Below are 26465 nucleotides of genomic sequence, written 5' to 3'. Positions count from 1 at the left end.
GAGGAGCCGAACTAGTTCGAATAAAAACTCTCTGCTTTTGCATCGGACTTGGCTGGCTCCCTGGTGTGGTCTTTTGGGGATCCTGAAATCTGGGCATCACATTGGTTACTTATATGCTTCTTTCCATTGACTCGCTCGATGGTGAGTGTGAATTAATGTGAGAAGGAAAAACTTTGAAGACCGTAGTCTTAAGGGCTGGTAGGCTTTACTTCCAGGAACCGTATACCATGCACAATGTAGATCTGACAGGGAGCCGGCAGAGTAATCACTGTGAAGTAAGCTCAGGCCATTGTCCATCACAAAGGCCTGCTATCAGAGAAAAGTACTTCACAGAACCTTGTCCCACCTGGGTGAAGGGCTCTAACCTTACTCAAGTCCCTCTCTAACCTTCCTAAGCACCTAAGAGGAAAGCAGGAAAACACACTCGCTAAGATCAGAGGCAGGGATACCAGCCCACTAAAAGATGGAGTTTCAATTATGAAACTCTAGAACACTTCTTCCTCACTAACATCACCACCACCACAGCAAGGCACCAGCATAACAAAGTGGGTCACAGCCTAAGCGGATTATAAGCTCTATTTAAAGAGTTTTCAGGCAAGCCTGAATACAGGGGAGACAGAAACCAAGAGCAGTAAAGGATTTTGAAGGCTCTAGTGCAAGCATGTCAAACTCAAAGGCTAACTCACACCAAATAAAGGAGGCTGTTTTTGCCTGGGGTGAAGGCAGTTGCCACACCCTATTGGAAAACACTTGCCCTACCCTTTGGAGTTTCTGAAGCCCATTAGCCCATTAAGAGACTGAGAATAACAATCAGCCTACAGGCAGAAGCAGTTACTGAACCCTGTTAGAAAAACTCTAGCCCCTCCCTGTGGTCCATCCCCTGAGGCTAATCAAGACTGTATACAATCAGATTGCAGGAAGAGGTGGGTCTCTGGAGGTTTTGAGTTTTGTTTTGTTTTGTTTTGTTTTATTGCTTAAAGAATTACAAAGGGTTTTGAGTTTTTGCCTGATTTAATTCAGCGTCCTGGGCTAGGAAAAGCAGACAAGGGTGCGCATCTTGGTCCTTTCCAAAGGCAACCAGCCCCAGCAGGGGGAGCCACAAGCTGTGGATTGCTGATAGCTTCAAACATGGTCCTCAGAGCCAGTCACAAACAGCATCTGACATTGTCCTGCACCAGAGGTTGTGAGTTGTAGCAGATCTACCTAATACATAGACACTCAAACACACAACCAAAATGGGGAGACAAAAAAAAAAAAAAAAAAAAAAAAGGCCACAAACCAAAGAACAAGAGAATTCTCCAGAAGAGCTAAATGAAATAAATGGAGATAAGAAATTTGTCAGACATTGAGTACATTAAAATGATGGCAAAAATATAGTAACAATGAAGAATGACATAGCACCTGCAACCTTGGCTCATGGGGATGACACACTAACCAACTGAGCGACCCAGCCAGGGTCGAGATCATTCTTTTCCAACCCGCTGATTCCAATTTAGGATCATTGGTAGCCAGAGCCTCTCCTGGCAGCTCAGGGAGCCAGGACAGGCTTCCCTAGACAGGACACCTGCCCATTGCAGGGCACACTCACACTCACATCCACACCACACTCACTCGGACTGGGACAACGCAGACATGCCAATTCACTTCATGTGCACATCGTTAGGGTGTAGGAGAAAACCAGAGTTCCTGGAGAAACCCACACAGACATGAAGAGAACATGCAAACTTCACACTGACAGTGGCCCCAGCCTGGAATCAACCTTTTTTTCTCATCAACAGTATAACCAAGGGAAGTTGAATGAAATGCCGTTGTCTGAGAACCTGCTGTAAACACAACTGATGACATTTCCCTTGGATTCATTTATAAAAAGACTGTTACTCATGTTGTGGGCTCTCTCTTGGATCACTTGCTCTGAGGAAGCAAGTGTGAGGAGCCTTATAGAGAGGCCTACATGTCAGGGAACTTAGGTACTCAGCCTGCACTCAGTGAGAAACTGAGGGTTGCTTGCAACCAACTGAGTGAGCTTGGAAGCAGGTCCTCCAGTGCCACATGACTGCAGGCCTGCCAACAACTTGATTCTGACTTCATGAGAGATCTTGAGGCAGAACTATCCATCTAAGCTTCTCTGGAACTCCCATTCCACAGAAGCTGTGAGATAATCAATATTGCTTAAAGATGCTAAGATTTGGCCCTAGCCCCAGTTTGGCTCAGTGGATAGAGCATCAACCTGTGGACTGAAGAGTCCCGGGTTTGATTCCAGTCAAGAGCATGTATCTCAGTTGCAGGCTTTAGCATTAGCCCCGGTTGAGACACGTGTGGGAGTTGCGCAATCAATGTGTCTCTCTCACATCTATATTTGTCTCTCTCTGTCTCTCCCTCTCCCTTTTACTCTCTCTCTTAAAAAAAAAATCTATGGGAAAAATATCCTCAGGTGAGGATTAACAAAAACAAACAAACAAACAAACAAACAAAAAGATGCTAAGATGTGGAGTAATTTTTACACATCTACAGATAACTAATATACTGACCTATCTGGAAAAGGAAATACGTAACAGGAGATTAAAGAGAAAAATGTTCTTTAAATTTTGATATTTTTTACCTCCTTTATAAGTTTAGTCTGTATCATAAATATGAACACTTTTGAGGAGGGGTCTTCATCAGGCTGAGTTACACAAAGACCCCTTAGAAGGGTCTTTCTCCATGCCCCCTTCAGAGTTTGACATGGGGACATATCAAACCATGCCCATCTTTGTTATTTTCCCTTTGTACTATTAATAAAGGATAAAAGTACTTGCTGTTCTGGGAGAGGACTAATTTATAGGGGGGAAAAGAAATAAACAAATTAGAGTTGATAATTCTATTGTGATAAAATGTCTTGATGCAAAAATTACATTGTAAAGCTGAGTCATATAATTTCTGAAGGAGGCTTTTTAGTGTACATTGCACATTAAATGCAGTTGTATGTGTAGTTAAATTTGATGAACAGTGACACCTTCCCATTCAAAATGCCAAGTCCTGTTGACAAAACGTTCAAGAGGGACTGAACCAAAGCAAAGGGAAGAAATCTGTGTAAAAATATTTGATCCCCCATCAAGTCATGTTGGGGCCATATTCAGAGACTCTTATCAAAATCAGTGTGTCCCCCAAAACTATATGTTAGATAATATGCATTTTATATATGCAACCATAAAGATAATTTTTTAAAATCTTAAAAATATTGTATTCCAAACTTTACTGACAAACTTAGGTCCTTCATGATGGTAGCAGAAAAAAGAAAAAAATGTTTCTTTATCTATGATTCCATTTGCATGTGACATTGTGGCTTGGATGAGAGTGATAGTTATGAAGGTTGTAAAAAGTAAAAAATCATTGATATCAGGACGATTTTGAAAAAAGAGTTGTCAGGCTCATGAATCAGATGTGGTATATAAGACAAATAGAAGAGTCAAGGTGGAAATCAAAGCTTGGCCTGAGGAGCAAGACAATCTGTAGTGCTATTAACTGTAATTGAGAACCCAGGTGGATTAACAGATTAGATGATGGTGATGGACAGGGAGCCAGGAATTGTCTTAAACTTTTATTGCTTACTAGAGGCCCAATGCACGAAATTCATGCAAAGGGCTTGGCCTCCCCTCACTGCCTCCATGGCTTCATCCAAGGTCGTCCGGAAGGACATCTGGAAGGATGTCTGGTTTAATTAGCATATTATGTTTATATTATTATAGATTTACACCGAAATATAAATGTCAAGTATATAATTGGATTTTTTAAATTAAATTTATTGGGGTGACATCTATAATAATAAAGGCATAATATGCTAATTAGACCAAATGTCCTTCTGGACAACCTTCCGGATGAAGCCAGGGCAGGGAGGGAAGCCCAGGTCCTGGGTGCCAGAGGGAAGCTGGTGCCGGCAGTCGGAGGAAGAAAGGCCTACTCTTGCATGAACTTTGTGCATCGAGCCTCTAGTTGGTTAATAAAATTATATAGATTTAAGGTGTACAATTCTATAATACATCATCTGTATATTGTTGCAGTTGGATTTACAAATCCATAATTCAAGGTAAAAGTTGTGTGGGAACCACACCAGGTCCCTGGATAGTCAAGGCCAATGGGAACACAGAGGCCTTGTTTTCAATACACCAGAATGACCAAAGGCCACTATGGGCATGTGCCTAAATGGAATGTTCAAGGACTCTGAGCCTGGGAATCCTAATAAGGCCAAGATACCATGACCAGGTGCAAGGACACAAGGTATCCTGTGCCCTTCGATAGCCAATATGATTGATGTAACTATTGGCATGAAGCCTTCTTTGTTTAAATGGTATAAAAGTAGGTTACTGATCAGCTAGTCAGCTGAGGTGGGAGTGAGAAGAAGTCTGCTGGAGTATGGAGAAAGAGAAGCTAAGATGGAGTGTGTGAAGAAGTCTGCTAGAGAGAGTAGCTGGGCAGGAGAGACAGGAGAAGCTGCTGAGCTGAAGAGCTCAGGTACCACTATGATGTGAGGTGATGAGTCTAGGAGGCAGCGTGTGACTGCTCAGATAATAGCTGTGGGTACAGAGACTGATGCTTTTCTATGGGAAAGATATACACTGAGTGGCCAGATTATTACTACCACCCCATCAGTACTTCGTTGGGCCACCTTTTGCCTTCAATACTGCGGTGATTCTTCTTGGCATTGACTCCACGAGATGTTGAAAGGTGATGTGAGGAATCTAACACCATGCCTGATAAATAGCACTGTCCAGTTCTGTGAGATTTGATGGTTGTGGAACCAGCTGCCTGATGGCTCTTTTAACTTCATCTCACAGATGCTCAATTGGATTGAGATCTGGTGATTTTGGGGGCCACCTAAGCAAGGTAAAGTCTCCCTCATGTTCTTGAAACCACTCCTGCACAATACGAGCACCATGGCATGGCACATTGTCTTGTTGGAAGGAGCCATCTCCATTGGGATACGCCATCAACACGATAGGATGAACTTGATCAGCAATGATACTTAGGTATGCTGTGCTATTCAGACGTTATTCCACATGAATTAAAGGGCCCAAATCATGCCAGGAAAACGTGCTCCAAACCATAACACTGCCCCCACCAGCTTGAAGGATTGTACTCATGCATGTGGGGTGCATGCTTTTATGCTGTTTCCGCCAAATTCTCACTCTGCCATCTGCATGATGCAACTGGAAACATGATTCATCGGACCACGTGACTTTTTTCCAATGCTCAACTGTCTAATCCTTGTGTTCCTGAGTGAATTGGAGATGTTTTATCTTGGCAACTGCAGACAGCAAAGGTGTTGGAACCTGCCTTCGGCTTCCATATCCCATAAGATGCAGTGTACGGCTAATTTACCTACAAACATCAGGTGGTCATAATAATCTGGCCACTCAGTATATGTTCACCATATGGACTTTGCTGTGAGGACTGCTCTTGTCTAATGGTGACATGGCCACTGGCTTCAGCAATAAAGACTCATTCTTATTTACCCACAACCTCTCATAGCTTCTCCATCTAAGACCTGTGTCCTGAGGTCCAGCCCCAGGCAGAGGGGCTCAGACCCAACACCTGTGACTATTGAGCAGAGGATAAAGGAGGAACTTGGACTAAGTTCCCAACAGTTAGTACAGTGGTCAGGGTTCGAGAAGAACCAGCCCTGGCGTAGTCGGATAGGAGAATTTAGAAAAATACATGGACTCACAACCACTCAGAGATACTCAGAGGCAGTCAGACCAGCAGAGCTGTGCGGTGCTCCTGCTGCTGGCTCTGACAAGTTGTCATTGAAAATATAAATTTGAGTCTCATCAAATTGCTGATGGTTGCGGAAGCCAGCCCTAAAAAGGGCCCAAATGACCCCTGGCCCTGATATTTATGAGCTTGTTTGGTTCCCTCCCATAGTTTATCAGGCTTGGTTCCTGTGAGTGAGAGAGTATTTGAAAAGAGCCTGTGATTGATAAAATTAAAGAAACCCTTCTTGGAAAGTGGAGAAAAGGAGATACTCTCTTGTCGGGGCACAATGCTTAGCAACATCATTCCCTACATTCACCAGGACATTAGAAAGTGTTCTAATGAGCTGGGTTATCTAGCTAAGGAGGTTTTCAGCCATAGTATTAGAGATACCACTTGTTTTCACCTTGCTGCTCGTAGTAAAGTGTGAAGTGAGAGAGAGACTAAAAGAACTCTTAAACTGAAGAAATTGGGACTCAATGGTGCTGAAAATTCTCAGATTCTCCAGTGGGAAAATGATGCTAAAATGAAGAAGTTGCTTCTAAAAAATGATTAAACCCAGATCAAACATGCTAGGAAGATGTGTACTAAAGGTAAAGCCTATGGCATGACAGTAAAATCATGTCCGGCCTCAGAAAAATCAAAACTGGGGCATTGGAATATCATCCTGTCATACAACAGGGCCTGTAAGGGTTAGGAGGGTGAGGCACACAGACATTTCTAATCAAACAACCGAGCTTCTAAGGAGCTTAAAAGCATTGTTTCTCAGCCAGTTCAGCATAAGCCCAAGGTACAGTAGAGTTTATTTCAAAGATGTGTGTCAGTAAGTCTTTTGTCTAATGTGTAGGGCAGATGACGTACTAGTATCTCTTCAGTTTTATAGGCCTTTAAATTTAGAGAGAAATTGAACTTGAAAAGATATATTTAAGGATTTGAATTCAAAGAGCTTCATTTATACCTGAGCTTAATCCCTGCTTTCTGGTATTTAAACACTTGTCGAGATCCCTCACACCTTGTATTAGGTTGGTCTATGTGTGAACGATAGAAAAAATGGCAAAAGTGATGACATGTTACCTCCAAGGCTATATTATATGACATCATGGCTTCTGCCCAATTCTCTTGGAATACTTGCTCTGGAGAAATCCAGGCGTCATGTTGTGGGGACACTCAGACAGCACTGTGCAGTGTCCCTTGTGCATGATCTAAGCCTTCTTCCATGATCTAGGAAGAACCCGAGGCCTATCTGCAGTAACCACATGAGAAAACCATCATGGAAGCAGGTCCTTCAATTTTAGTTCAGGCTTCTGATCATCTTCACATTAGCTGAGAGCTAGACTGCAATTTCATGAGACCTTGAGTTAAAACTATCCACCTAAGCCACTGATCAAGACTTGACCCCCAGAAACCATGTGAGATAATAAAAGTTTGTTGTTCCAAGCTGCTAGTTTTGGGGTAATTTGTTATGATTGATAGACAACTACTAAGATGGTGTTTAAAGCCATGGGTCTAAGCTAGGGAAAGCTCCTAGAAAGTGAAGGTAGATAGAGAAGTCATATTATCAGGAATCTGATGCCTAAGGCCTGTTAGTGCTTAAGTATCAGATGCAAGGGGAAACAATACAGCCATATGATTTTGGCAAATTACTGGCAATTGTTTTTCCTAATCCAGCAGATGGAGATAAAACAGCCTACAGTGTTGTGGGTGAAAATTAATGGGATAACATGTGTAATGTGTAGAGTCTGTAATATTATAGTCTCAAATGGTATTATTTTTCTTCTCCCTTATACCTTACTTCCCACAGTTTTAGGTTTTATCCTCATAAACAGGACAGGGTCTCAGATGTTCAGATGAGCATCATGAAGTGTGTAAAATTTTCACAATTACTTTCAAGTTAGGTTGATTGTACTCTTTGTAGATATCTTCCTTGCCATTAAAATTGGTCAGTAAAATAATGTTATCAAAATGTGCATCCCCCTATTTATAATTATATGCAAGAAATATTGCTGTAGAAGAAGCATATTAAGGAGTTTGTACAGAATGATTTTAGTTTTCCTTTAGCATTACTCATGCTCATTATTATTTTGTCTGACAGTTGAGAAATTTCTATTCAATGGTATATTTCTTTCTAGGTATAACATCTGGAGAATTTTTTTAAGCAATGAGAAGTTAGAAGATATCTATTCAAAACAGATGGATAGAAAATCTATTTTCCTCAGAAATTATTTAATGTCACATTTAGAAATACTGTACAGCTGAAATTTGAGATTAGCCAACAAGCATCTGACAATTTTTATTCTTATCTGTCAGTCAAATGCTTCAAAAAGACTTAATTTTGCATCTCATAGTGTACTGGCAAAATTGGATTTTTGTTTATGGGAGCAGAAAGTAGGGAAATTATTTATTTTTGTTTGGTTCCCTTAGAAATTCAGAATGAAAATTCTATAAAACTGTTTCTTATATTGTTGTAAAATAAACATTATGACCAGATTGCAAATTTAACTTTAGATGATGATGCTTATATTTTCAAAAAAAAAAAAAAAGTGGGCTCAAGGAATACTTAAATATTCTTTTATATAAGCCTACCTAGAAAGGGAAATGTAACCTGGCAGGGCAACGGCCTGAGTCTTAGATGGAGAGTGTGTCCACCACACGCACATGGTGCAACTTGCGTGCATGTCCAACTTGGGAAGATCATTTGGCAATTTCTTATAAAGATAAGCCTATTAGGTGGCTTTCTCTATCTTTCTCCACCTCTTTCCCCACCCCTTTACCCCAAATGTATTTTTCTTGCCTCTCTCTTTCTCATTAACTCTAAAGGCCCTTCTTTTGCCTCTGTAACTTGTTTCCCAAGTCTATTTCTTCTACTTATATGGCTCACTTCTATTTCTGTGACGTTCTAAATAAACTTTTGCTTCTACTAGTATTTGAGTACTGGCTCTAAATTCTTCCTTAGCCAAAACTCAAGAGAACCAAGTCTGGTCCTATTCCATCGGTCTCACACCTGGTGCCATTTCCCTGCCAATACTTAGGGACTCGAGCACTAAGTATGGTGATGCTCCACTGGGGGGCTTGACCAGCCTGAAAACAGTCATCAGCCCCTCACCCAGGTTGGCCAGGCAGCCCAGCGGGACCCCCACCCTGATCCAGGACACTCTTCAGGGCAAACCAGTTGGCCCCCACCCGTGCACCAGGCCTCTATTCTATATAATAAATATGCAAATTAACCCTAACAGCAGAACGACTGGGAATGACTGGTCACTATGACAAACACTGACCACCAGGGGGAAGATGCTCAATGCAGGAGATGCCCCCTGGTGGTCAGTGCACTCCCACAGGGGGAGCTCTGCTCAACCACAAGCCCGGCTGCCAGCACAGCGGTGGTGGCAGGAGCGTCTCCTGCCTCCTCAGCAGCACTAAGGATGTCTGACTGCAGCTTAGGTCTGCTCCCTGCTGGCAAGTGGACATTCCCCAAGGTCTGCCGGGCTGTCAGAAGGAGGTCTGACTGCCAGCTTGGGCCCGATCCCCCAGGGAGTGGGCCTAAGTCAGCAGGTGGACATCCTCTGAGGAGTCCCAGACTGCAAGAGGGCATAGGCTGGGCTGAGGAACTCCCCCGAGTGCACACATTTTTGTGCACCGGCCTCTAGTAAATAAATAAAGAAGAATCTGGTTATGGTTTTTCATCTAGAGAGGCAAGAGGGCAGGTGGAAGAAACAGTACTTGAAATCCCTCTTGGCACTGTTGATGGGTAATACTGGTGAGTCCTTGTTTAGGAACAGTGAAAGTTCCAACTGCATCCTTAGCCACAGGAAGCAGTCCTAGGCTGGAGAGATTCTCTCTTCTGTTGTGGCAGCAATTGACCAGAAGAGATGCTATTTCTGTTCAAGCAAAAAAGTCATATAGAGAAATCAGCACAGCTCAGAGACTTTTTCAACAAGCAAACCAGAGAGAGATAAATGCCCTAGCTAAGCAGCCCACATAGCCTGCTCCCACAGCACAGTTTTGGACCTCAGAATTCACCATGTCAATTTGCACCAACCAACTGTTGAGGTTAAGGTCTGATCGAAGGAATCTATTAGAAACCAAGCAGTACTACAAGGAAAAAAATAAGGAAAAGAGTCTACCCTATATATGGACACACACCTAAGTGATCTGGATGGAGAGCCCTTTATTCAGAGTAATCATTTAACAAAAACTGGTATAAAACCCATGAAAAAGTCAACACCAATAAAGAGGGATAATTATGTAACTAGAAAGATGCAGAAGAATATGTATGTGTATATGCATCTCCAGTCCCATATCCATATCTATATTTATATGTATATTTTCATATATGTAATGTATATCTAATATGTCAATATCAAATTATAAAAGTTGCCTGCCTTATTCAGATTTTGTGTGCTGCTGATATTTCTCAAACTAGACTTTATTGGAGAAGGTTATAAAAAACAATGTGAAGATTATTAGTAAAAGATACAAAGACAAATACTTATCAGCACCAAACAAGATGCTCTGGGTGACATTCCCATGGGATCTGTCCTTGCAGAAGGCAAGCAGCCAGCTCATATGGAGGCCTATTTTGTGCACATATATGTTTGGATACATATGTAGACCACTTCTGTTTATTGGCCAAGTCATCAGTAATCTTTTTCTTTAAATATATTTTTATTGATTTCAGAGAGAAAGGAAGAAGGAGAGAGAGATAAAAACATCGACGATGGGAGAGAATCATGGATCAGCTACCTTCTGCATGCCCCTTACTGAGGATCAAGCATGAAACCTGGGCATCCACCCTGACCAGGAATTGAACCGTGACCTCCTGGTTCATAGGTCCTGACAACTGGCTTTAGTAAATTGTAAGTTTCTGTTTGAAAACAGTATACACAGGTCTAGTGGCCAGGCGTATTATCCCCATATACGGATTTTCTCAAAGCAAATGTAAAAATGGTCAGTGCTTTTAAAGCAGGGTCAGCAAGCCTTCTCTATAAAGGAGCAGGTGGTAATCCTTGAGGCTTTGTGAACTGTCGGCTCTGCCCTAGGGTAAAGCTACCACAGGCAATATGTAAAGGAAGGTCCATCACCAGGTCACTGGGTGACAAAGACAGACAGTAGTTCAGTTTTGTCCCTCGGGCAATAGTTTGCTGACCCTGAGTTGGCCAGTATATGGACCATGTGGTCTAACTAGGAAAAACCAAAAGCAAAATGGATTTTACAATTGTTTACGGAATTGAAACTTTTTATACTGGAGCAGAGGGAGGAAACAATTAGATGACTAAAGAAAAGAGTACTATAGCCAATAGTGTGGTCAGGTAATTTAAGAATCACTCAGAATTGACACTTTGAGGGGGGAAAGCCACCTTCCTGCAAGAAGGCTAACTAAAGTTCTCCTGTAACAAAAACCTAAAGATGCTGAATAAATTGTACTTTTGTAAAAAGCCATAACAGGGCATTCCAAAACCTAGGAGAGAAAGACAGAGAAAATAATCTTCAGTTGTTAAAAAAAAGAAAAGAAAACAGAAAAGAAAATTGTAAGTGACTTTACATTACAGCTAGGGCTTATATTGCCTGTGGTGTATGTGTTGGAGGAACACTTCGGGAAGTACTTTTACTAGGACTCAGAAGATTATTTTTTTTTTAAGTTTATTCCCCTTAATGCCAAGATACCAATAGACAATACTAAAATGGCACAGGGCCCATCATGTAGTGGATGCTGTGGTAGGGTGTGTTCCTGCAGAACCAAGGCACTCACACATCTCCCCACCCGCTGACAGTGTTAGCAGCCAGGAATTGCTCTTGGCTAAATTGACTTGCCAAAGCTTTCACCTTCTTCAAAGGGTCAGCCTAAAACCTATTACTAGACAAGGCAAAAATTCCATGTTCAACACCTTCATGTCAGTTTGGGAAACCTCAGAAGAGTCTTCGGCTCTTTAAGGACCATCAGATGGTGCCCAGTTGTAACTGAATTACAGTTTATCTTTCCTTCTGCTCGATCCTTCTTTCCTCACTTCTTTTAGGAATTGTTCTCTAGGGTCCATAAGTCACTGTCTCAAATTATTTTTCTAGGAAACTGGACCTGACACAGTCATCACCCAGCTTTATATATTAGCATTTTTTCTTATATACTTAGATAATTCCCACGAACATTTTGGTAGATTAGCATATATTTATGAATCCATAAACATTATATAGTAATTTTGTAGCCATTTTAACTCTATGTATGGTATAATAGAATATATTATATGTTGTACTCAAAATTGTTTTGGGGCTTATGTTTGCAGATAATGTTTAGCTCTTTAAAATATGACTCAAAGCAAATATGTCAAAATATTAAGAGCTCTGCCCAGCCAGTGTGGCTCAGTGGATTGAGCCTCGCCTATGCACTGGGGGAGTCGCAAGTTTGATTCCCTGTCAGACCACATGCCCAGGTTTCGGGCTTGATCCTCGGTAGGGAGCCTGCAGGAGGCAGCTGATCAATGTTTCTCTCTCATAAATGTTTCTATCTCATCAATTTTTCTCTTTCTTTCCTTCTCCTGTCCTCTCTCTGAAATAAATAAAAACATATTTAAAAAAAATACTAAGAGCTGATACTTTTCAAACACGGTCATATACATCTCTGGTATATCATTTCCTCTGTACTTCTTTATATTGAATGCTTCAGGATTAAAGATTTTTTAAAAACTAAACTAGCTTAATTCAAAGAAAAATAATGACAAATCTACAGTGTTCCTCCTCCACACCCATTTAATCACTTGAGTCCAGATTATACTGCACAAAAGCCTTTTGCAGCGTGACTCAAACCAACCTAAGTATCTAGTGCCATTGGCAGCTGCATGCTGGCCGGCTCTCCTGTTCTGGCCCATCGTTTTCAAAAGTATGTTCCATAGAAGGGTATTCCTGAAAAATATTTTAGAGAAAAGCTACTCATTGGTCAAATAATCCATTAATTATGCAAGCCACAGGTCTCTTTTGGATGTACATTTGCTTCTCTACATTAAAGACAAAAAGCAATTCTGCAATTAAAAAAAAAAAACACCTATTCAATTAACGGTTATTTCCAAATTTTGTTTTTTCATTAAACATTTGCTTACGAAGTTTCTAATAAACTGCCCAGGGGATTAGCAAACTGTGGACACACTTCACATTCACCACCAGTTATATTTTCTCTGTTCACTGTCCATCATCAAACATTCTATAAATTGCTGTCTCCAAGTTTTGCCCTGTTGAGTATGTTTTTTTAATCCACCCAATACAATGATTTTTGTCCTTCTACCACAATTTAATATGTCACCTCTACTGTGCTGAGTGCCCAAAGCACTCCCTTAGGCACTAGAGAGGATCATAATTAGTTAGAAGCTCAGCTCCTTTAAGAATGGGTCTGTATTTATCGTGTTCACTCTTAGTGTCTAACCAGTACCTGGCACATAGATGGAGTTCAATAAGTGTGTATTGAGTTCCTGGTGAGTGCATGGGTGGATAAATATGTGTTCTTATAGAACTAATGCACAAATCTCATATTAAAATCATTTATTTATACATCTCTTCCATCAGACTGCAAGTTCCTCAACGGCAGGAATTGTAGCTGATTCATGGTTACATCTGCAGTGCTTAATACCATGTCTGTCATGTAGCAGATGCTCAAGAAATGCCGTTTGAAATTTTGGGGGAGGGGAAGATAGAAAAAATGTGGAAGAAACTAAAAAAAAATCAACTATATGCAAGTCAAAATTGAACTATTCTCCTAAAAATATAATAGTAGAATAAGTAAAAAAAAAAAAAAAAATTAGGTTAGGACAGTTAGCCTATTTCAAAGTAAATTATTTTTAACTCTTCCATGGAATTTTTTTCTCCCCTAAGGCTCTCATTTTTATATAGTGACAGTGACTCTTAAAGATAGTTAATCAGAGGTTTAAGTGCCAAGTCTCAGAAGAAATTTTAAGAAAAACACTGAGTTTATGCAACTTATGAGTAGCTTCCAAGGTTTAGAACACATTGGCCTACCACCAAGGCGGCACTCCCTCAGAAGCACAGTGCATTCAGGACCTGGATGACTTCCACCCAGATAGGCGACAATGCCCACAGTCCAACAGGGAGTAGGAGCTAATTGGTGTTGGAATTTTATAATTAGCTAACCTGCAATTGTTCAGATTGTCATTCTCGTTTACTGATCCAAGTCAAAAGTATCATGGTTCAAATATTCTTTCTGATTATCTCAGCTTCATCATTCTTGATAATTCTTCCTTCCACCCAACTATATCCGCCATTACTTCTAAACCTAGAACACACTGTTGTTTGGCAAATACATTCTTTTGTATTTTTAATCTCCTCATAGAATTATCCCACTAATTGCATGCCTTTAGAAAAGCTCTACCATGAGATGCCTTTTCTCTCCAGCTTTCTCAGATAGGTTGATACATATCACACACGTGAAAGAACAGAGTAGAGAAGTGATCTTGGCATCTTCGCCCACTGAGCCACTGTTATGGACCACTTCTTTCTTCACATTTACTGTTAGAGCAGTGACTGCCTCTCTATATTCACTCCAGTACTTTTATTGGTCTTTTCTTCCTGCATCCCTGCCAATCCCAGATGAGGTAGGAACTCTTCAATGTTCTTTCATAGAATCCTGTAATTTTTCAAGAGCAAATCAACATATGATTCTGAGTCTATGGATCCCTGTGAGTAAATATTACCTCTTTTATTTTATTATTGTACCCTAGTGTTTGGCCAGTGCCTACTCCCAGTTTTACTCTCCTAAGTATTTGTTGAAGAACTGAATACTTGTAGAGTACAGCAGGGCAATTATATCTAAGGCTCCATCTCAAACCTGACATATCATCACATCCCAGCTCTAATACTTGAGTACCTATACCATCAGTGAACCTTAACTTTTACTTATAGGATGTTTGTATTTTAATTTGATGCTGGATAAATAGTCAACAAAGACAGTCCCATATTAATGACTTTGGTTCATAAAGATTGTTAGTATCTTTCTCAATCTCATTGCTCCTGTGAGGTCTTCCTAAGTCCACATAACTTCTAGGATCATCATGTTACTTTCTACAAACTTCAAACTCTTATACTTACTCCCAATTTGCCACTGAGCTATCCCCTACATCTACTTATTCAATGTTAAGTAATCTCTATGTAAAGTAACCAGAGTCCCTGTAGAACAGGGGTCCTCAAACTTTTTAAACAGGGGGCCAGTTCACTGTACCTCAGACCATTGGAGGGCCAGACTATAGTTAAAAAGAAACTATGAACAAATTCCTATGCACACTGCACATATCTTATTTTGAAGTAAAAAACCAAAACGGGAACAAATACAATATTTGTATTTGCATGTGGCCCATGGGCTGTAGTTTGAGGACCCCTGCTATAGAAGCTTACTGTTGACAAGGTCAGCCCACTGAAACCTCCTAATGGCCCCTAGATTTCAAAGTATGTCACCCTCACTTGAATCTCACATTGATTCTTGTGGCCCTGGATTAGGCTAAATTCAAATTACAATCCTATAATTCAGCAATGACTCTTATTTATAATTTTTTCCTAAGATGCTATGAGTTAACTTAAATTAATAAAATCAAATTAAACTCACTTTAACTAAAGCTGTTCACGTAAATAATATTATAAAGACCCAGGAGTCTCTAGTCCTATAGATGAGATATTTGCAGTCAGCATGTGCCCTCTCTAACGATAAGTGTTTCGATTCTCTTGACCTCTCCCTGACCACACTGGGTCTATTCAGTCATTTGTCCTGGCAAAAACTGAGAAGGAAAGTAAGATTTCAGTTTCCTTTTCAAAATCAGTTTTCACACCCATCTTTGCAGTTGTACTTTTCTATGGCAGCTTCCCATTAACTTCATCCCCTATGCTGGATGGCGCAGATGGTTTTCTATTGTATGGTCCAAGGGGAAGAACCCTTTGCTGCTCCACTGCAATATCTGCCTTTATTTTTCATCTCTGGCAGACAGAATTTGGAATCTCTTTATCATAGCTTCTTCATCAGCCTGTTAAGGGGACATTTATGAATGGTGGACTCATTTATTATCAATTAATTGAAATGCTTTGTTTACAATGCCATCTATATATGGTGCACTTTTTATCCTCTACACTCTACTGCACAATGGTTAACATTACAGTGTATATCTTTCTATACACATCACATGAGAAAAGAGTGGATACACTGAGAACCATTCTACCTAACAAAATTGTCCCTTTATGCTCACTGACCTATAGATCAGAGAGCAAGAGAGAGAAAGAGAGAGATAGAAACATCACTGATAAGAATCATCAATTGGCTGGCTTCTGAATGCCTCCTACTGGGGAGCCAGCCCAAAACCCCAGCCCTGACTGGGAATGGAACGGTGACCTTGTGGTTCATGGGTCAAGGCTCAACCACTGTGCCAAACTGGCCAGGTGTGACTCTTGCTTTATACATTCAGATGAAGCCTCTCTTGGAACTCAGCGGACTCAGTCACATACTCACATTCTCTTCTACCCCATGAAATACCAAGTATTGTTCTGTAAAATTTTCCCTGAAGAATTTGTTCTCTGTTTCACAGAATACCAGCACAGGAATGTTTCAGAGCTGGCTAGGATATAAACATGCACCACTTCTATTCTTAAAGAGCACCACTTGTAAAATAAGGGTTTTAAATCATTGTCAGCGGAAAGGAAGCTGATATTCAAAGCCAAACATTTGACTACTTAGTACATTGAAATATTCTTTATAGTTAATATGATGATAAAAATATCTATCTATAATAATAAAAGCATAATATGCTAATTAGACCAGAAGTCCTTCCGGACAACCTTCCGGATGAAGCCAGGGCTTCGAGGGAAGCCCAGGTCCCGGGTGCCAGAGGGAAGCCAGTGCCAGCAGCTGGGGGAAGAAAGGCCTACTCTTGCACAAATTTCGTGCATTAGGCCTCTAGTGATACTATAAAAATGTTAGTGCTTTTAAAAATCTAATTGAGAAAAATATGCCTGCACAAGTAATAAACGGAACAACCCCCAAAAAGAAATATTCCTAATGAGAAGACCTTGGGGGAAAATGGAGTGTGGTATATTTCACACACTGCATCCCAACACAGAGAGTAAGGCCACTGTGAGCAAGGTGTTTTTTTTTGTTTTAATATATATGAAACCACATTAATTAGAGCACAGATATGGTTTTGAATTCTGGTTTCCTAACTAATTAATTTTGTGACCTTTGGAAAGTAATTTAACTTCTTCAACCCATAAAGTGGTTAGTCCATAAAAATGTAACAGAGTTGGTGTAGCTATCAAATAAAACATTCTGTGAATGAATTTAGCAGAGTAGTTAGCTCATGTCAGGCCATCCATCATGTAATATATTATAGCTTACTATAGTATATTCACTCAAATAGAAAAATCCTTGAACATATCTCTTAGAAGGCATCCTTATTAGACAGAGAATCACTAAACATGATAAAATAAGCATATGGGAAACATAAGCAGAGATAAATGCATTTTTGAAAATGATGCCTACACATAAAGCACGATTTTCTTAAGCCAGCATAAAGGGAGATAAATTTCAAAATCTCCCTAAAAAATAGTCATCCATTTAGAAACTATTGAATAGTGGAAACAGCAAAACACATGAACCAGGAAGCAAGCTGTATCTTCTCTGATCCTCAAGTTCCTTATCTATAAAATCTCTAACACTGTTGTCTTGAATGGGAACAAAAGGTATACAGTATTGGGGGCATGTTGGTACAAACCACAGAGTGCTATACAATGCATGGCGTCATTCAGTCCGTCCATTAGCAATCATTTAGTAAGTGCTCCTGAAAGTTTTCTTCTTGGTTTATTTCTGTCAAGCATATCAGGAAAAAGGCCACCAGATTCTGTGATTTCAACATACTTTGCTCATTAGAATACATGGTTACTGTAAAGTTAAATTGTAATAACAGGTGTTCATTAATCTAGCTAAATGCCAGGAGAAGAAAGCTGGCCCTTTTGAGGAAGGGCAGTCATTTATTCAAGGCTTGAGTCTGCAAATGTGTCCCCATCCTCATAAGATGTTTAAACTTGAAAAACTGCTCAGAGTTGGTTAAGTTAAAATGTCTCTTCATTTTTTCTTGAGTGATTCAGATTTTGCAACCTCCATTTTGTGTCTAACCCACACCTCAACTAGATTGATCATGACTTTGTATAGACAGCTTTAGTTTTCTCATTCTGATTAAACACCTTTTCCCCCCAAATAAAAACAATGTTATTCATTAATCCCATATACTAAAGGGTTAGTGACATTTCTTCCTCACTGAAATCCACTGCTTGCTATTGATGCAAGTGATAGCAAAAAACCATCAATGAATGGGATAAAATTGACCAAATACGACTACTATATAATATAGGCCCTAAAAGCCTACTTAATAAACCTATGCTATGCATTTATTGCAATTGCAATGCTTTGTAAAAGAGACTACATTCTTCTGATGTCAGATCCTTGTAAGACCTTTCAGTCTCTGGAATTCCTGCATAAAAACAGATGGCAACTACATAGGGAAACCAGAGATACATGGACAATATTTATACAGACACAACAACTAGGTTTCAAGGTATTTCCATGAACTGCAAAATACACCAATAGCCACAAGACAGGCCTTGCGCCACTGTTTACGTGGGAAGAAGACAAAGGAAGCAGTGAGGGGGGGATTCTTTGGAACTGAGGAGTCACCTCAAAGAGTCAACAAATGTTCTCTGTACAACATCATGGGCCGACTTGAGAAGAGCAGCTGAAACTGGGAAGGGGTTTGCTCTCCAGAAACCTGGCCAGTGTGAGGGACCAGGAGAAGAAGTGCCAAAGAACACAGCAGCCTAGCCCATGAGAACTCAAAAAGAAGATTCCAGAATCCCTTTGTGTGTGTCCCTCACTCAGAAACTTCTGGGAGCTGGATTAAAATTGAACATTGCCTCATCTAAGAGATCAGAAAAACTAATCCACATTAAAAAAAACAAACAGAAAGGCCTCAAATCACTGTAAATCATACTGTTTATGTCTCTCTGGTCGAATAATAAAGAAAACAATAACAGAAAAAAATATTTGGAGCAAAAAAAGAAGTGTGAAGTTAAATCTCAATCATAGGTCTTATAAGACAAAAATGAGAATCAGGAGCAGACAAAATTCTTTACAGACTATGGGAGCAAGCTATAAAGATGTGCCACAAAACAAACTGAAACTATTGCTCATTACTTTAAAATGAGCTAAAAGACATTAAAAGGATTCAGGACATGAAGGGAAAAAATGAATCATTAGCAAAAATCAGAAATAGGGTTACTGAACTCAAGAAGAATAATGAACAAATTATATTAGAAATTGAGGCAACTGGAAGGAACAAATGAAAGAAAAAATAAATATAATGTCTAAAGAAATGGAAAATAAAAAAGACTGTCGAGTGAGACTCCCTCCATGTTCTGCGTGGAGTAGGGTTCGGTATCTGAAGGAGGAGCCGCACAACAAATGAGAGAAAAAGACACGAGATAATTTTGCAATATTGGGGGACCAGGCGGCAAGTCCTGAAGGACTTCCTCCGTGCTCAGGCGCTCAGGCCGCTCCAATCTTTTACTGATCTGGAGTAGCCCTAGGGTAAGGAGGTTTCAATGACACACAGATCAGCAGACAATTTCCAGGAATAGACAAAGTATCTGATTAGCTCATCAATAGATTTCCAGGTGTATCTGATTAACAATAATCAACAAGGATCTACATAAGTATCTAAGGAATTAAGGGAACTAAGGTGGGGATGCTTCAACTATTATTACCTAAATTAACTGAGTGGTTCCTAGATTAACTGGGTGGTGCACAGCCCTGACCTTTGCTAGGACTTTCAAGCCCTGACCTTTACTAGGACTTTCAAGGGCTACTAGCTTTTGGGGGGTCTCTGTCTAAACTCAGCTAGTGAAGACAATGAATGGACTCCGGCAAAGGACTTTTCTTTTTTTAATTAGAAAAAAATGGAAAGATTAAAAGGAAGCAAGAGTGATAAATACTGGTGGTGAGCAAAAGAGATTTCCCTAGGAATGAATGATAGGAATCTGAATATAAAACCACAGCAAGAGAATGAGAGAGAGAGAGAGAGAGAGAGAGAGAGAGAGAGAGAGAGAGAGAGAGAAAGAAAGAAAGAGAAGAAGGAGGAAGAGGAGGAAGAGGAGGAGGAGGAGGAGGAGGAGGAGGAGGAGGAGGAGGAGGAGGAGGAGGAAAGAAGGAAAGGCAAGGTAGGCAGGAACAAATGAAGGAAGGAAGGAAGAAAGGGGAGGTGGGAGGGAGGACAGAGAATCTGCTCCATGAGGAGGTGGTTTAGGAAGTGTCTAACCGGGGCAGTCAGTGTTCAATGGGCAGGTGAGAGTCCCGAGTAACAGACTTGCACATGATGGAGAGACTCTAAATTCATTAAATAGATAAATCTGAAAGGGCGAGGAGTACGCCCTCCACCTTGCCCCAGGGTAAGGGCTATGCCCTTCATCTTAACTTGGCCATGTGCTCAGCAAGCTTCTTCCCTGAAGATAGTCAAGGGAAGTGCACGCCATCACTATGACCACATCCTGTGTACTCACGCCTGGCCAATCAGCAGGGCCTACAGTCCTTTCTCCTCCCCTTACCCCAAACCCCTATAAAACCTCTCTCCACACAGAGTTCTCTCTCTCTCGTCCACTGGAGCTTACCGTTGCATTGGTGAGTGTGGCAGGGGAGCCAAACCTAGGTTTGAAATGAATGACTCTTTGCTTTTGCATCGGACTCGCTGGCTCCCTGTGGGTTCTTGGGAATCATGAAATCTGGGCACAACATTTGGGGGCTCGTCCGGGATTCCCAAGACCATCGAGGGACCCCCGATCCGAAGAGTCTGACTGACCGCGGTATGTGTGTGTCGTTGTATGTTCTGTTCAGTGTGAGCTCGTTTCTGGAATCTGTAATTGCCTGAGGGGTCTAGGTGGACGCGCTGTGAACGACCACAGGCGGGGGAGAGTTGGAAGACGTTCCGCTCCCCAGGAGGGATGGATATGCCCCTCACCCCAGGAGGGATGGATATGCCCCTCACGAAGGATGGATATACCCCTTGCAGATTTGAGACGAGGCAGGTCGCTCCTGCCGGTTTGGCGTAAGGCCAACGTCTACTTGCTTCCATGGAGTTGGAAGCCTGTATTTTCGGGCCCTGTTTAGTGTTCTGTGTTTGTACTGGATGGATGTTATGGGATGGACTCAGACTGCTCCTTTGGGTATTGTGATTGATCATTTCAAGGAGATTGGGGGAGGCTTTAGAGCTCCCTCAGGAGTTGGGAAGTTGTTAGGAATTGAATGGATTGTTTAAAGTCTGAATGAATGTCTGGTGAAAGTGTGGGAGTGTGGAGGGAGGGGGATTGCCCTCCCCGCTCCTTTGTGTGGCGGTCGGGCGGCCGCCTGAGTGAGGGTCTGTGGAAATAGGTCACCCCCTCCCCAAGTAAATGCGTCTGGGATTTCTGTGCACGTGTTAGGAGAAAAGCTGGCTTAAAACTAATGTGAGCACCGTCCATTTTCGGATAGGGTTTTGGGCTAGCATATTTAATTTGCTACCTAAGATTTTAAAAAGTTCTGCAATATAATGTTGGCCATCTCTCTTTTAGGGGTTTTGATTTGCTCTTCCCTTGTTTATTGTGAGAATGAGGAAATCATATTTTCTGTCAGAGAACAGTTTAGACCGCCACAATGTTGAGCTGCCTGACTTGGCAGCCGCCATGTTGGCCGCATGGCATGCCGTGCCCCTGGGGGCCACCATCTTGGAACAGCAGGCCCCTCCCTCTGACTTAGTCAATCACAAAAGGAATGTCTGCTCACTGAGGCAGGATGGGATTTCAGGGGTGGAGTTTTAAGGCAGAGTTTTACTAAGGAAATGCAGATGGGGCAGAACGTGTGCCTGCCTCCCAGATTTATTTAATACTAAATTAGCAATCACGGTCTTAATAAAATTTTAGTGGTATGATAGACCAATGTTTTGAGCAGTTGGCTTTATAAGGGCTGACAATAGAGCTTGTATTTCTTAAAGGGCTTGTAGATAGAGAATTGAAAAGCTTTTACAAATTCATAAATGCATCCAGGATTTCTGTGCACATGTAAAGGAAAAGGCCAGTTTAAAAACGAGTGCGCATAGTTTTGAGCTGAACTTGACCTTTTGCTGTGTACAGAATAAAAACCCGAGACTGTTTTGGCCTTAATAGTTATGGGTTTGCTTGAATTCCCCAGCAGGAAAATTGTGACCATTTTGAAATTTAGCAGCTATGCCAGGATAGCAGTAATCCAATTTCTAAAGTAAAGTACAATTATTTCAGGTAGAAACTGTGGTTTAAAAGTTCTAGCTACCTGGAAAGCATGGCCTTGGTATGATAGGAGGAAAAAGAAATATTAATTGAATGGTAAACCAGTGAACTGGGACTTGTCACTGATGGTGGATTGTGAAAAGGGCTGGACGTGGCCTAACTTCTCCTTCCTTGGTACCCCTGAAACGTCTGAGGGTACTTCTGGCCTTGGTTTTCCAATGTGTTAAATCTGTCGATTTTGTTGTTTCGCCGAAATCCTCTTGAAGGACATTGAATGGTTCTTTCCTTCCTCTTTAACTTTTGGGGGATTGTGTGGATGGATTACTGATGTAGATTATCAAGAATCTCTAAGGTACTTGTCCTGTATCTGGAGGAATGGCTTCTAGATGGTATTCACCATCTCTGGGACTTCCGGAGGGAAGTCAAAGCTCGGACTGGCTAAGGGTTCGGATCTGGCCTATCTTTTAAAAAGGTAGAAAAGAAGCATTCCTAGGCAGTTTTCTACTGCCTCTGTTCAGGGACTTGTTCTGTATCTCGACACAACTGAAACTGATTTGTTGGTATTTTGTGGTATAAATGTGGCATGCACCTCGAAGTTCTTAATGGGGAATGTATCTAGTTATTGTGTCTATTTAGTCTTGATTTCCTTGTTCAATATGAGTACCGTTTCTATCTGGATGAGACATAGGTCAAAAGTCCTGTCCTGGGATGTGGGAAAGGGAGGCCTCCACATCTGTTCCTGTCTGCTCACTGAAAGGGTGTAAGTTGGATGTTTATTTGATGTTTGTATGTCTACTTGGGTATAATTATTTGTTCATGTAAGTGTGGAAGTCTGTGGGGAAAAAAAGGCACACGCTTGCCCCAAGAGCGCTTGCTCTCTGTCAGAGGTGGAATCTGCCCGCCTAACTAGCAAACATCTCTGTCTATTTGTTTGCTGGGAACTTTGATTTGCTATGTGATATTCGGTGCTGGGTTGGGATTTTGGAATTCTGGGGTAGATTTAAAAAGTATTTGTGGCTTTTCTAGTCTGATTGGCACATTTAAGGGTGGGGCTCACAGTTCCTCAGGGCAGAGATTTCATGGGCCCTTCCCCCTGCCTGTGCTGAATTAAATAATACAGGCCAGTGTCATTTGGCTTGCTGGTTAAAGGAAGACAATGGGCCTTAGAATCTGTAAAGGTGAGCAGGAATGAAGCTGGTCAAATGTACTGAAAGGGTTTGATACCTGTTGCTGCTGTAACTGATAAACAGGGTTACCTAGAAGCCATCAGGACTTTGAAGTTCTCCAAGAGAGGAGGAATCTGTCTGACTCGGAGACTGGCGAGGACTGGGTGGCTTTTCTTTAACAATCTCTTTCCTTGAGAGGGCTCCAGAGGGCACACGAGGACATTTGACCGCGCCTCCGCGCCATCTATGAGACCAGCCCAACCCCAACTCCTCATCAGCACAGACCAGGAGATTGGGTCTACGTCAGAAGGCACCGCCGGGAGACCCTAGGGCCACGTTGGAAGGGTCCCTACATTGTGGTGCTGATGACCCCCACCGCTCTCAAGGTAGACGGCCTCGCGACCTGGGTCCATCCGGAAAGACTTCATCACCAAATGGAGCATCGATCAAGATCAACGCAACCCGCTCAAGCTCAAGCTACTGCGTGCTCGACCTGCCTGATGCCGGTAACATGACTCGCGATCACTCCTGTCACCAGGAGCCCCCACAATACTGTGTAATACATTTAGATAATGCTGGCATCTTCATGGACATGGCTCCAAAGAGACAAGGACAATTTATAGGATCACATGTTTGGTAGCAGAAGATTTGGCTGCCTAAAGCGGCCATGATGCCAATATTATGTTTCATTGTATTGATATGTTATATTAACCTTTGATTCTTTTGCAGGTTTGAATGTATGTTGGCTGTCCTGGAAAGGAGCTGTGTGGGGTGACCCCCAAAAGTAAAGGGTGCCTAGCTGCCAAGAGGGCAGGGGCCCAACTGGGCAGGGAAGGGTGCCCATCAGGTTTTGGTCTCTTTTGAGAGACAGCTAACAGTTGGCAGCCTGTAATACTGTCTTGCAGGCCTGAGTCACCATGCCATGTCAGGGGTAGTAAAGCTGGAAAAAGCCTGTTTAGAATAGAAGGTCTGAGGCATGGTTATGCATAGAAAGAAGGTTTTATGCCAACAGTTACTGTTTTGTTTTAAATCCATGAAAAGGAATTAGCAAGGAAAGTCAGAAAATCTTAGAGTAGATCAGTATGTTTTTCTCCTTATGTAATTCCTCCGAAATCTGGCAATGCTAAATAAGTACGTTTCTTTGCATAGATTCAGTAAGACTGGTTCCTAATAGTGGTTTTATTAACGGAAAACTTTGACTGGAGTATCATGTTTCGAAGAGCCCTATCTGAGCTCTAAAGACTTGAAGCCAGTAAAAATGCCACGAAGAAAGCCTGGTATCCTGCTTGGGAGCCCTGAAGATGGCTGGCGCTGGAGCATCAGGCTGATGCCCTACCATCACTGGCGGTTGGTAAGAGTAGAAGGAGAGCAGTAAAGATGCCTCTGCATCCCTGCAGAACCCCACACACTCTGGGCCGCAACAAGTAGGAGGGCTACTGAGATGGGCCTTAAAGCCTGGAGTGTGGGCTCAGGTGGAGTTGCTACAGGTGAGGGATTCACCTAACTCAGCAGATATTGCAGGCAGGCTTGATGGCAGCTGGATGGCTTGGCTTCCTGGCCCTAAGGGGCACATTAAGATTCATCCATGAAATTCCAGCAAAGGTAGTCAGTTACCATTCTTGTTGTGTGTATGCAAACATCAGGACAGTAGATAAATTAATCTTGATTTGGCTTTTTGATAGCCATGGAGGAATTTTAAGAAGAAAAATCCTGTTTCAATAGAAGTTGTTAAATCTAAAATGGTTTCTTTCCCTTCCACCGGGCCATTTGTTAAGCTTATAGGGATAGTTCAGTTGATAGTTCTGTGTGCCCAGTATGGGCCTCTAGCAATGGTGGAATAGAAATGCAGTCCGTCTCATGATTGAGCCGGAAGTTCCAAGACAAGGGGGGAATGAAAGGGCGAGGAGTACGCCCTCCACCTTGCCCCAGGGTAAGGGCTATGCCCTTCATCTTAACTTGGCCATGTGCTCAGCAAGCTTCTTCCCGGAAGATAGTCAAGGGAAGTGCACGCCATCACTATGACCACATCCTGTGTACTCACGCCTGGCCAATCAGCAGGGCCCACAGTCCTTTCTCCTCCCCTTACCCCAAACCCCTATAAAACCTCTCTCCACACAGAGTTCTCTCTCTCTCGGCCACTGGAGCTTACCGTTGCATTGGTGAGTGTGGCAGGGGAGCCAAACCTAGGTTTGAAATGAATGACTCTTTGCTTTTGCATCGGACTCGCTGGCTCCCTGTGGGTTCTTGGGAATCATGAAATCTGGGCACAACAAATCAATCAGCCAGGTGTAAAGCCTATCTTCTCACAAGAGACTCTAGAAAACTAAATGCGCACTTTAACTAGGAGAGTCAGTCAGTATCTGCAGAGAGATAGAGATCATCTCAGGTAATTGATCCTCATCCACCCATCCCCAAATTAAGTTAATTTCTTATCTAGTGTTGATCTTAGTTTCGTGCAAGTGCACATGAGAACACATCACTTATTTAGTTGGGCTTAATAGTACCTCCTGAGAATAACTTCTGACAGAAAATGAAACGGCAGGGTCTTTACTTACATGCAAAATATCAATTAATTAACTTAAAAAGAGTACATGAAAACCCAGAAATATTGTTTTTGCAGATGTTTAAACTCATCACAGTATTCTGTACATTTTATATGTCCTGCAAAACACATGTAAATCCAAGTCAGAAGTTTTCTTCAGTGGAAAACATAGATGACTTTCAACTGCTCAGGCAGCAGCAGGTAAAGACACGGAAAAAGCCTGCACACGTGTTCATGCTCTGGAGGCTTAAATGTGATTGCTGCTTTTTTCAGATTCTTTTAAGGCTAAATCTTTGAGATGAGTGAAGATTGCAGGCCTTCTATTTTCTTAGCCTTATTTTTATAGAAATTTATGACAACTTGTGATATAATCATTGGTGTGCAGTAATTCAAAACATCAAGCTAAAGGTGTGAAGACCAGTGCTTTTCAGTAGTGAGTGATCTGGAAAAGGACCTGTCAGCTAGCCTGGTTCACTCATTTTCCAGGTGAGAAAACTGAGGCCCAGAGAGAGAAAGTGGTTTACAAGTTCTAGGCTTACATGGAATATAACAAGTGTCTCTGATTGTTCTATGATGGGGTAGATGTATATTTATTAACACAAAAAATTTCCAGCCTGGCCAGCATGGCTAAGTGGTTGAGCATCAAACCATGAACCAGGAGGTCATAGTTTGATTTCTGTTCAGGGTACACACCGGGATTGCAGGCTCAATCCCAAGTA

This window comes from Myotis myotis, unplaced genomic scaffold, assembly GCF_014108235.1.
Source record: "Myotis myotis isolate mMyoMyo1 unplaced genomic scaffold, mMyoMyo1.p scaffold_m19_p_15, whole genome shotgun sequence".
NCBI classification, from domain to species: domain Eukaryota; kingdom Metazoa; phylum Chordata; class Mammalia; order Chiroptera; family Vespertilionidae; genus Myotis; species Myotis myotis.
This window is presented reverse-complemented; position numbering follows the sequence as displayed.